Below are 8,570 nucleotides of genomic sequence, written 5' to 3'. Positions count from 1 at the left end.
ACCAGCATCGGGACAAAGGAAAGGATCAGCATAGGGACAGAGGAAAGGACCAGCATAGGGACAAAGGAAAGGACCAGCATAGGGACAAAGGAAAGGACCAGCATAGGGACAGAGGAAAGGACCAGCATAGGGACAGAGGAAAGGACCAGCATCAGAGCAAAGGAAAGGATTCTCATCAAGACTTGACTTTTTCCAAACACTTTTTTCTCAGCTGTACAGGACAGAAGGTTTATTCTACCCATCTGGCTAGCTGTGTGCAGTTACTATTAGCAAGAAGAGTGAAACTGAAAAAGAGCATGTTGGGCAGCTTTGAAAGTGATGACTGTGAGGAAGCTGAAGTCAGTCCCCTCAGGGTGAGGGTGCTTTATCTTGTGCATTGCCAATTTGAAGTTGTATACCTTTACCTTAATTGCGTATTCAATTGATTAAGAAGCCCTGGTGCCAGTGTTATGATCACAAGTGAAGTTGGTGCTAGGCTCTCACTGCTTTCAGAGTGTTGCTGCATCTCTAATGTTACAGCCATATTGAATCATGATCATTTCAGACCTTTCACACAATACAAGGATAGCAGGAGCAGTTGCAATACTCTCTTCATGCAGCCTGATAAGCTGTACCACCTCCTTCCTGGAAAGGCTGAGCATATCACTGCTATCAATGTTCTTCTTGCATAATTGGAAGGACCCATCACAATTTAGTTGTCCCTGTTTTAGGCATAACACAAACAGAAGGAAAAGGTGGAGCCAGAGCAAACAGAAATGACAACCTTCCCCCAAGACCAAAGCCAGCATGTGGCAAGGTAAAGAAAAAAAGACCATTTTCTTTATAGTGTAGATTAGAAGCTGAGTTCCTATTGCCATGGCTACCATGCTGTGATTTCAGGATTGATTTTACCTTAGCAATTGGTTAACTTTTCATCAGTGCAGGCACTAATGCCATAGTGGCATCCAAGAGAGCTGAGGGCTCATCACAGCCCTGCAGCTAACCTTTGGACAGACTTGTAAAGAAGCACTGCACAGTCCAAAAGCAAAGATTTCATTTTCAGTGGAGGTTTTCAAGAAAAGCCTGGCTGAGGCACTTAGTGCCATGGTCTGGTTGACTGGATAGGGCTGGGGGATAGGTTGGACTGGATGATCTTGGAGGTCTCTTCCAACCTGCTTGATTCTGTGATTCTATGATTCTATCAGCGTAACTTCAGTGATGGTGAACTCTCACTCAAGCATGACACAAGAGGTGATATAAGATAGTCTTGGCTTAGAAACAGGTGGACTGCCAGTGAATCACAGAATAAACCATGGTGGAAAAGACCTCTGAGATCATCGAGTCCAACCTGTCACCTAACCCTTCTAATTAACTAACCTCTGGCACTAAGTGCCACATGCAGCCTCCTCTTCAACACCTCCAGAGATAGGGACTCCACCACCTCCCTGGGCAGCCCATTCCAATGCCAATCACTCTTGCTGTGAAGAACTTCTTCCTAACATCCAGCCTGGACCTGCCCTGGCACAGCTTGAGGCTGTGTCTTCTTGTTCTGTTGCTGTTTGCCTGGCAGCAGAGACCAACCCAACCTGGCCACAACCTCTCTTCAGGGAGCTGCAGACAGCAATGAGCTCTGCCCTGGGCCTCCTCTGCTGCAGGCTGCACACCCCCAGCTCCCTCAGCCTCTCCTCACAGGGCTGTGCTCCTGGCCCCTCCCCAGCCTTGCTGCCCTTCTCTCGACACCTTCCAGCACCTCAACATCTCTCTGCAATGGACACAGTACTCAAGGTGTGCCCTAACCTTGATTACTGTGTTCAAGTCTGGGCCCCTCACTCCTTCTTTACTGGCAAAATAAGCTAGCTAGTTGGTGTCTCTGGCAGCAGGACTGCCTCCCTCATGTACCAGAACAAGTCACGCTCTGGATCTGGTGACTCTGATTTGGAGTTTCTTCCTGTCCTGTTGCATTGGATTTTTGTTGTCTGTTTCTGGCTGTATTTCCTGTGAAACAGCAGGAGTCAGTCAGCTCCAGTGACACTGGGCTGAATGATGCTGCTGGGACTCACACCTGGCTGCTCTCTGTGCAGGTAGGCTGCACCAGATGGCAGCTGAGTACCAGAGCTCATGCAGTGTTCCACCACCAGAGAGAACTTTCTTTGCTCAAAACCGACATAGAGCAAGCACCCAGCCCCAGGGGTCAGACAGAACGTCTGAATGGAAAGAAAGCTTCTCTCCCTGGGCCTGGGCAGCCAAGGCCCAGGCACTGCAGTTATCTCCCCTGCTCTCCCTGAAGCGCCTGGGGATTTCACTTCGCCTTTCCCATTGCCTTGTTTAACTCCTGAACTGCTCCTCATTGGGTGTTTCAGGCTGGCTCAGTTTATTGTTCTTCAGTGTTTGAAGTGTCTCTTGTTTCACCCCGATGTGAAAGGCTGCCATTGCTCACAGCCAGAACATGTCTGCTGCCAAGACTTACCCAGACTGCCAAAACTCACCAGAGTTTCTCCTCACAGCACATCTGTCGGAGGTGCACAGCACTGGTAGCAATGTTTGTCAAGCCACTGAGGAGGTCTGGAACTAGAGTAGCATTTCCTATCCTCCCTACCTGTAAGGCAGTTGTAAGCCACGAAACACACAGATGTAGAGAGATCTGTAGCTACACTAGAGCCATTGCTTTCAAACAAGCTACCTCAGCAGGCCTGCTCTGAGCTCTGGAACTGGACAGCCTATTGCTGAACCTGAATGGCTTTGCATGCATTTGGAATCAAGACCTGCACTTTACACTGGCAAAGGCTTCTGCAGGTACTTCTGACTCCATGAAGGCACTGGGATACTTCTTCCTGAAAACACAGCATCTTCCTTTCCTTCCCTTCTCCTCTCTCATCTTTTTCCAGGACCCTTCAGTTCATCCAAAGTGGCTATCTGAGGCACAGAGGCAGCACTCAGTAATCTTCTCATTGCTGTTTGAAGCACCTGCACAGGCATTTCCACTCTCACTTGTGCTGGCCTCCTTTCCAACCAAAGCTTGCCTGGAGCAGACCTCTGTTAGCAGAGCAGCAGCCCACCAGCTGCCCTGGTACTGCAGAGCCTGTCTCTGGCTGCTCTGCTATCCCAGCATCATGCTTTTTAGGAATAGCTCTGTGACAAGCTTGCATCATGTTGGACTAAATCAACTCCTGCCAGTCTTTTCTCAGTATCTTTAACAGCAAATCTTATTAATTAACTATAGGTACAAGAGCTCCAAGAGCTGCTGAAACTGAACAGAGCAAGCTCCTCGAGGCTAGAGGCTGAGGAATCCATTCTGCAGCGAGATTCACGCTGGGGTAGTGCTGAGCTTTTGTGCTTTGATTTTGCATTACCAGACTCTGCATCCCAGTTCTACAATCCAGTTCATGTTAACTGGACCAAACAACTGTGCTGGCACTGGACACTGCTTAGGTTTAAAGGCAGCATAGAGGTGAGGTGTACACACAAAACAAACTGCAGAACAAGGAAATAACTTGCATGGCAAAATCAGACTAGGAGCAGCCTTTGGATATGATCTGCTCCCTTCTGTCTCTGTCACAGCAGGATCACTTCTGTCTTTGCTGTTCAAGACAGCTGGGCCCAGATCTCCCCAGCTCCAGAGATGCCTTGGGCTACACCCTCTGCTTCCTGCTGTAAACGAAACCTACTCTCTCCTCCAGGCTCTTTGTGCTATGGGTTAAACTCCTGCTCTTTGCTCCTCTACCTAGAGGGAAGATTAAGATTAGGTGTTAGGAAGAAGTTCTTCCCCATGAGGTTGCTGAGACACTGGCACAGGTTGCCCAGGGAGGTAATGGAAGCCTCATCCCTGGGTGTTTTTAAGGCCAGGCTGGATGTGGCTCTGGGCAACCTGACCTAGTGTGAGGTGTCCCTGCCCATGGCAGGGGGTGGTGGAACTGGATGATCCTTGAGGTCCCTTCCAGCCCTGACAGTTCTGTGATAACAGTCTACTCCTGTGTGGCACTTCCCTTGCCACAGCAGACACTCAGAAATCCAAGCCTTTAGGTTTGCCACCTCTCAGGCCAGCGGCAGGGAGCCCTCCCTGCCGCTCTGACGCTGCTTACACATCCTGCCCCAGGGCAGGCAGGGAGCAGCTGCCGCCGGCTTTGTGGCTCTTGCTGCAGCAGCAGTACTCGGCAGGCACTGGCAGCGCTGTGCTTTGCAGTGCTGTGTAGGTACTGCCAAACGCATCGCTCCGGCTCTGCAGGGCGTCCCCTGCCAGCCTGCATGGCACCGCCGTGTTCCAGCACTCTGCTTTTCGCCTCCCCTCTCCTCCTCTGATCCTTTTCATCCAGGCAGCTCTCCACAGACCAGGCGCTGCTGCAGGAGCTTCTGCTCAGATGGAGGCAATTACAAACACTAGAAAAAGAAACCTTTGAAAAGCCTCTGAGGTCTGCAGTGCGATAATTGGGGTCCTGAACGCCCAAGGGAAATCTTTACCAAAGCAGCCACGCCAGAAGCTCTCTTTCAAGAGCATTTACTTGATACATCTTGAAGATGTCTTAAGATCCCAGCCTGGCTGCTCTCTCATCTCGTTGGAAGATGCAGTGGTGCTGGCAGTGCTGTGTAAGGTATTACAAACATAAATTTCCTCTGGATCCACAGAGCAAGCACTGGCAGCAGCACTGGCAGCAGCACTGGCAACAGCACTGACAGCTGCACTGACAGCAGCACTGGCGGCAGCACTGGCAGCAGCACTGGCAGCAGCACTGGCAGCAGCACTGACAGCAGCACTGATGGCAGCACTGGCAGCAGCACTGACGGCAGCACTGGCGGCAGCACTGGCGGCAGCACTGGCAGCAGCACTGACAGCAGCACTGGCAGCAGCACTGGCAGCAGCACTGGCAGCAGCACTGGCAGCAGCACCTCCACGGCGCTCGCCTCGCCGCGGCCGCTCGGGAACAGCATTGCCCAGGCGAGCATGTCTCACATGCACTGCCTAATTAATCTCTTCATATTGAAGGCAAACAGTTGCCAGTCTTGCAGTGCAATTCCAACCCTCCTGCATTCCCTCCACAGCAGAGCCATTGTTTCACAGCAATTAAACCCAGAGTGTCTGCAAGGATTTGCTTACAGTAATTTGTGACCCACCAATCAGTTAGTGCCCAGACCCCCACTGCTGCCTTTCAGAGCTACTGTTCTAGGTTTAAGGGAGGGGAAGGGCTGTGGCAAACAACCCACTGCTGGGTTTTGGAGCCTTTATCCTTAGGTTAATGAAAGAGAAGGGCAGAGGCCAATGGGATAAGGTTTAACAAGGCCAAGTGCCTGCTCCTACACTTTGGCCACAGCCACTCCATGCAGCTGCAGACCAGGGTGAGTGGCTGGAGAGAGCCTGGCACAGAGGGAGCTGGCAGTGCTGGGTGACAGCAGCTGGGCATGAGCCCACACAGAAAGCCAGTGGCATCCTGGCCTGGACCAGGAGCAGTGTGGGCAGCAGCAGCAGGGCTGTCATTCTGCCCTGCACTGGCACTGGGCAGGCCTCACCTCCAGCTCTGTGTGCAGCTCTGAGCCCTCACTGCAAGAGAGACATTGAGGGGCTGGAGCGGGGCCAGAGGAGAGCAACGAGACTGGGGAGGGGGCTGGAGGGGAAGGCTGATGGGGAGAGGCTGAGGGAGCTGGGGGAGTTCAGCCTGCAGAAGAGGAGACTCAGAGGGGACCTCAGCACTCTCTACAGCTACCTGAAGGGAAGCTGTAGTCAGGTGGGGCTCAGGCTCTGCTCCCTGGCAACTTGTGCCAAGAGGAGAGGGCATGGCCTGAAGCTGTGCCAGGGGATGGCTAGGTTGGATGTTAGGAAGCACCTCCTCAGGGTTGGGTTGGATGTTAGGAAGCACTTCCTCACAGAGAGGACAGATAGACACTGGAATGGGCTGCCCAGGGAGGTACTGGAGTCACTGCCCCTGGAGGTGTTGAAGGAAAGATTGGATGTGGCACTGAGCCGATGTGGTGCTGTTAGGTCATAGGCTGGCCTTGGTGATCTCAGAGGTCTACTCCAGCCTTGATCCCTGATCCAAGTCCTTGATAATGACATTGAATAGGACTGGTCCCAGTACTGAGCTCTGGGAACACCAGTTGCAACTGGCCTCCAGCAGCAATTAACTCTGCTGACCACTAGTCTCTGGCCCAGGCAGGCAGTGCTTTGCCCAGCAGAGCCTGTGCCCATCTAAGCCAGAAGCAGTCAGGGGGGTTTATGAGGGTTTTATGGCCTCATGGAAGCCCAGATGAACAACAGCCCCAGCCTTTCCCACATCCACTAGGTGGTCATCTTGGCACAGAAGGAGATCAGGTTCACCAGGCAGGACCTGCCCTTCATAACCCCCTGCTGACTGGGCCAGTCCCCTGTTGCCCTCTCTGTGGTATGTAATAGCACTCACCATGATCTTCTCCATCACCTTTTTGGTATCAAGGTCAGACTGACAGGTCTGTAGTTCCTCCCTTTGTCACATTTCATAGAATCATAGAATCAATCAGGTTGGAAGAGAGATCCAAGCTCATTCAGCCCCAACCTGGCACCCAGCCCTGGCCAGTCAACCAGACCATGGCACTAAGTGCCCCAGCCAGGCTTGGCTTCAACACCTCCAGGCACAGCCACTCCACCACCTCCCTGGGCAGCCCATTCCAATGCCAATCACTCTCTCTGCCAACAGCTTCCTAACAACATCCAGCCTGAACCTGCCCTGGCACAGCTTGAGGCTCTGTCTCCTTCTTCTGTTGCTGGCTGCCTGGCAGAAGAGCCCAACCCCACCTGGCTACAGCCTCCCTTCAGGGAGCTGCAGGCAGCAATGAGCTCTGCCCTGAGCCTCCTCTTCTGCAGGCTGCACACCCCCAGCTCCCTCAGCCTCTCCTCAGAGGATTTGTGTTCCAGGCCTTTCTCCAGCCTTGCTGCCCTTCTCTGGACCCTACCTGGCAGTCCACTGGGACCTCCCCATCCAGCCAGGACTGCTGATAAACAGTAGAAAGAGGCTTGGCAAGCACCCCTGGGCATGACCCATCTGGCCCCATAGAGGTGTGCATGTTTGAGTATCTTAGCTCTTGTTTGAGACTCCCTTTTCCCTGGGATGCCTTGGCAGGCACAGGCAGCAGAATTCAAGGTAATTCCAATGGAATTCCTCCTGGTGACACTCTGAAGCTGCAGAGCACACAGTATGCCAGGAGACATGAAGGAGATGCAGTACTTGGCATCACCTGCTTTGTTTCATCACCATCACACCCCAGCCCAGCAAAGCTGCTCCCAGCACTGCTAACATTTACTGCTCTGGAAGCCACCCAGCCCATCACCCTTCCCCAGGCTGCAAAGAAGGAAGATGGCAGCAGTGCTGGAAGCTGCCTGGTAAAAAGCACTCTCCTGGCAGAGCTTTGCTTTGAGGCAGGCAGCAAACGATCTGCCTGCAAAGGAGGCAGGTTCTGAGGAGTCTGCGGGCAGAGCTCATGCAGGTGGTGGCAGGTTGCAGATTCTCCACCAGCTGGTCTGGAGGCTCTCCCAGGCCCATGGAGGAGAGCAGCTCCCCTGCACCCAGCTCCCAGCAGCTGTCAGTCTCGCACGGGGGTGCAGAGGCAGGGCACAACTGCGTCTGCTCGGCACAGAGCAGGACCAATCTCTTTCTCCTGGCTCAGACAACACAACTCTCTCCTAGACGCCCTTCCACAGCATGTGGCTAAGACCCTCCCCTTGCTCTGTTTTCACCCTGTTGTGGGGTAATGCCGCTGCTGTCTGACAGCTTTTTGGCCCTCCAAGCCACACAGCACAGGCACAAAGTGCCTCTGTAAGAGCCAAGCCCTGCACGTTGCCACCTCAGGCCTGCAGGCTGGCTTGAAGATGCGAACACCTCCTCGCCCACAGCCCCTGCCGAGGGTGTAAGCAGTGGCATGCAAGAGAAAATCCTTTTATTTGGAGTCCAGAGCTGGGAAACAGAGGCAGCAAAAAGTCACTAGCAGACTGGGGAATAAATTGCCATAGGAAACTAAATCCAATTCCTTCTTTAAACCTCTGCATGCTTGCAGCCACTCACAAGAGAGGGACAGGCTGGGAGAGGCATCTGGAAGCAGCAGCAGAGAGGATTTACTCCTGCAGTGCTGGGGGCAGGCCCTCTGGGCTCTTTCAGGGATTACAGGCTGCATCCAAGGGAGCTTTTGGGTTCCTAGGGGGTAACCAGTGGTGACAGTTATGGGGACCTCAACCTGCCAGATGCTCGGCAGGCTCAACGCATAGGGAAATCATTTCCTAACTGACAACACATATCTGAAACAGCTGCTGGCTCAGAGGAAGCAGATCCATCACTTAGGGCTCCCAGGAGGAGCAAAAAGCAGAACTTGGTTCTTCGAAGTGCTGGATTTGGAGAGGGCCCTGGGGGTGTTGGTTGGCAGTGACTGAACATGAGGCAGCAGTGCCCAAGTGGCCAAGACAGCCACTGGCATCCTGGCCTGGCTCAGAAGCAGGGTGGGCAGCAGGGCCAGGAGGGGATCATGCCCCTGTGCTCAGCACTGGGCAGGCCACAGCTCGAGTGCTGTGCTCAGCTCTGGGCCCCTGGCTGCAGGAAGGACACTGAAGGGCTGCAGCGTGTCCAGAGCAGGGCAGCCAG

At 53.3% G+C, this 8,570-nt stretch overlaps 1 long non-coding RNA gene across 1 annotated transcript; it reads left to right on the top strand.

The window, feature by feature from the left end:
* Positions 1-711: 711 nt before the first annotated feature.
* On the top strand, positions 712-2,967 carry LOC135185530 (uncharacterized). Its single transcript, XR_010306524.1, has 3 exons — positions 712-796; positions 2,636-2,772; positions 2,865-2,967. It is a non-coding gene; the product is annotated as an uncharacterized LOC135185530 (long non-coding RNA).
* The last annotated feature ends 5,603 nt before the right edge of the window (positions 2,968-8,570 follow it).

The sequence above is a fragment of the Pogoniulus pusillus genome, chromosome 23 (assembly GCF_015220805.1).
Source record: "Pogoniulus pusillus isolate bPogPus1 chromosome 23, bPogPus1.pri, whole genome shotgun sequence".
In the NCBI taxonomy this organism is placed as follows: Eukaryota; Metazoa; Chordata; class Aves; order Piciformes; family Lybiidae; genus Pogoniulus; species Pogoniulus pusillus.
This window is presented reverse-complemented; position numbering and strand designations above follow the sequence as displayed.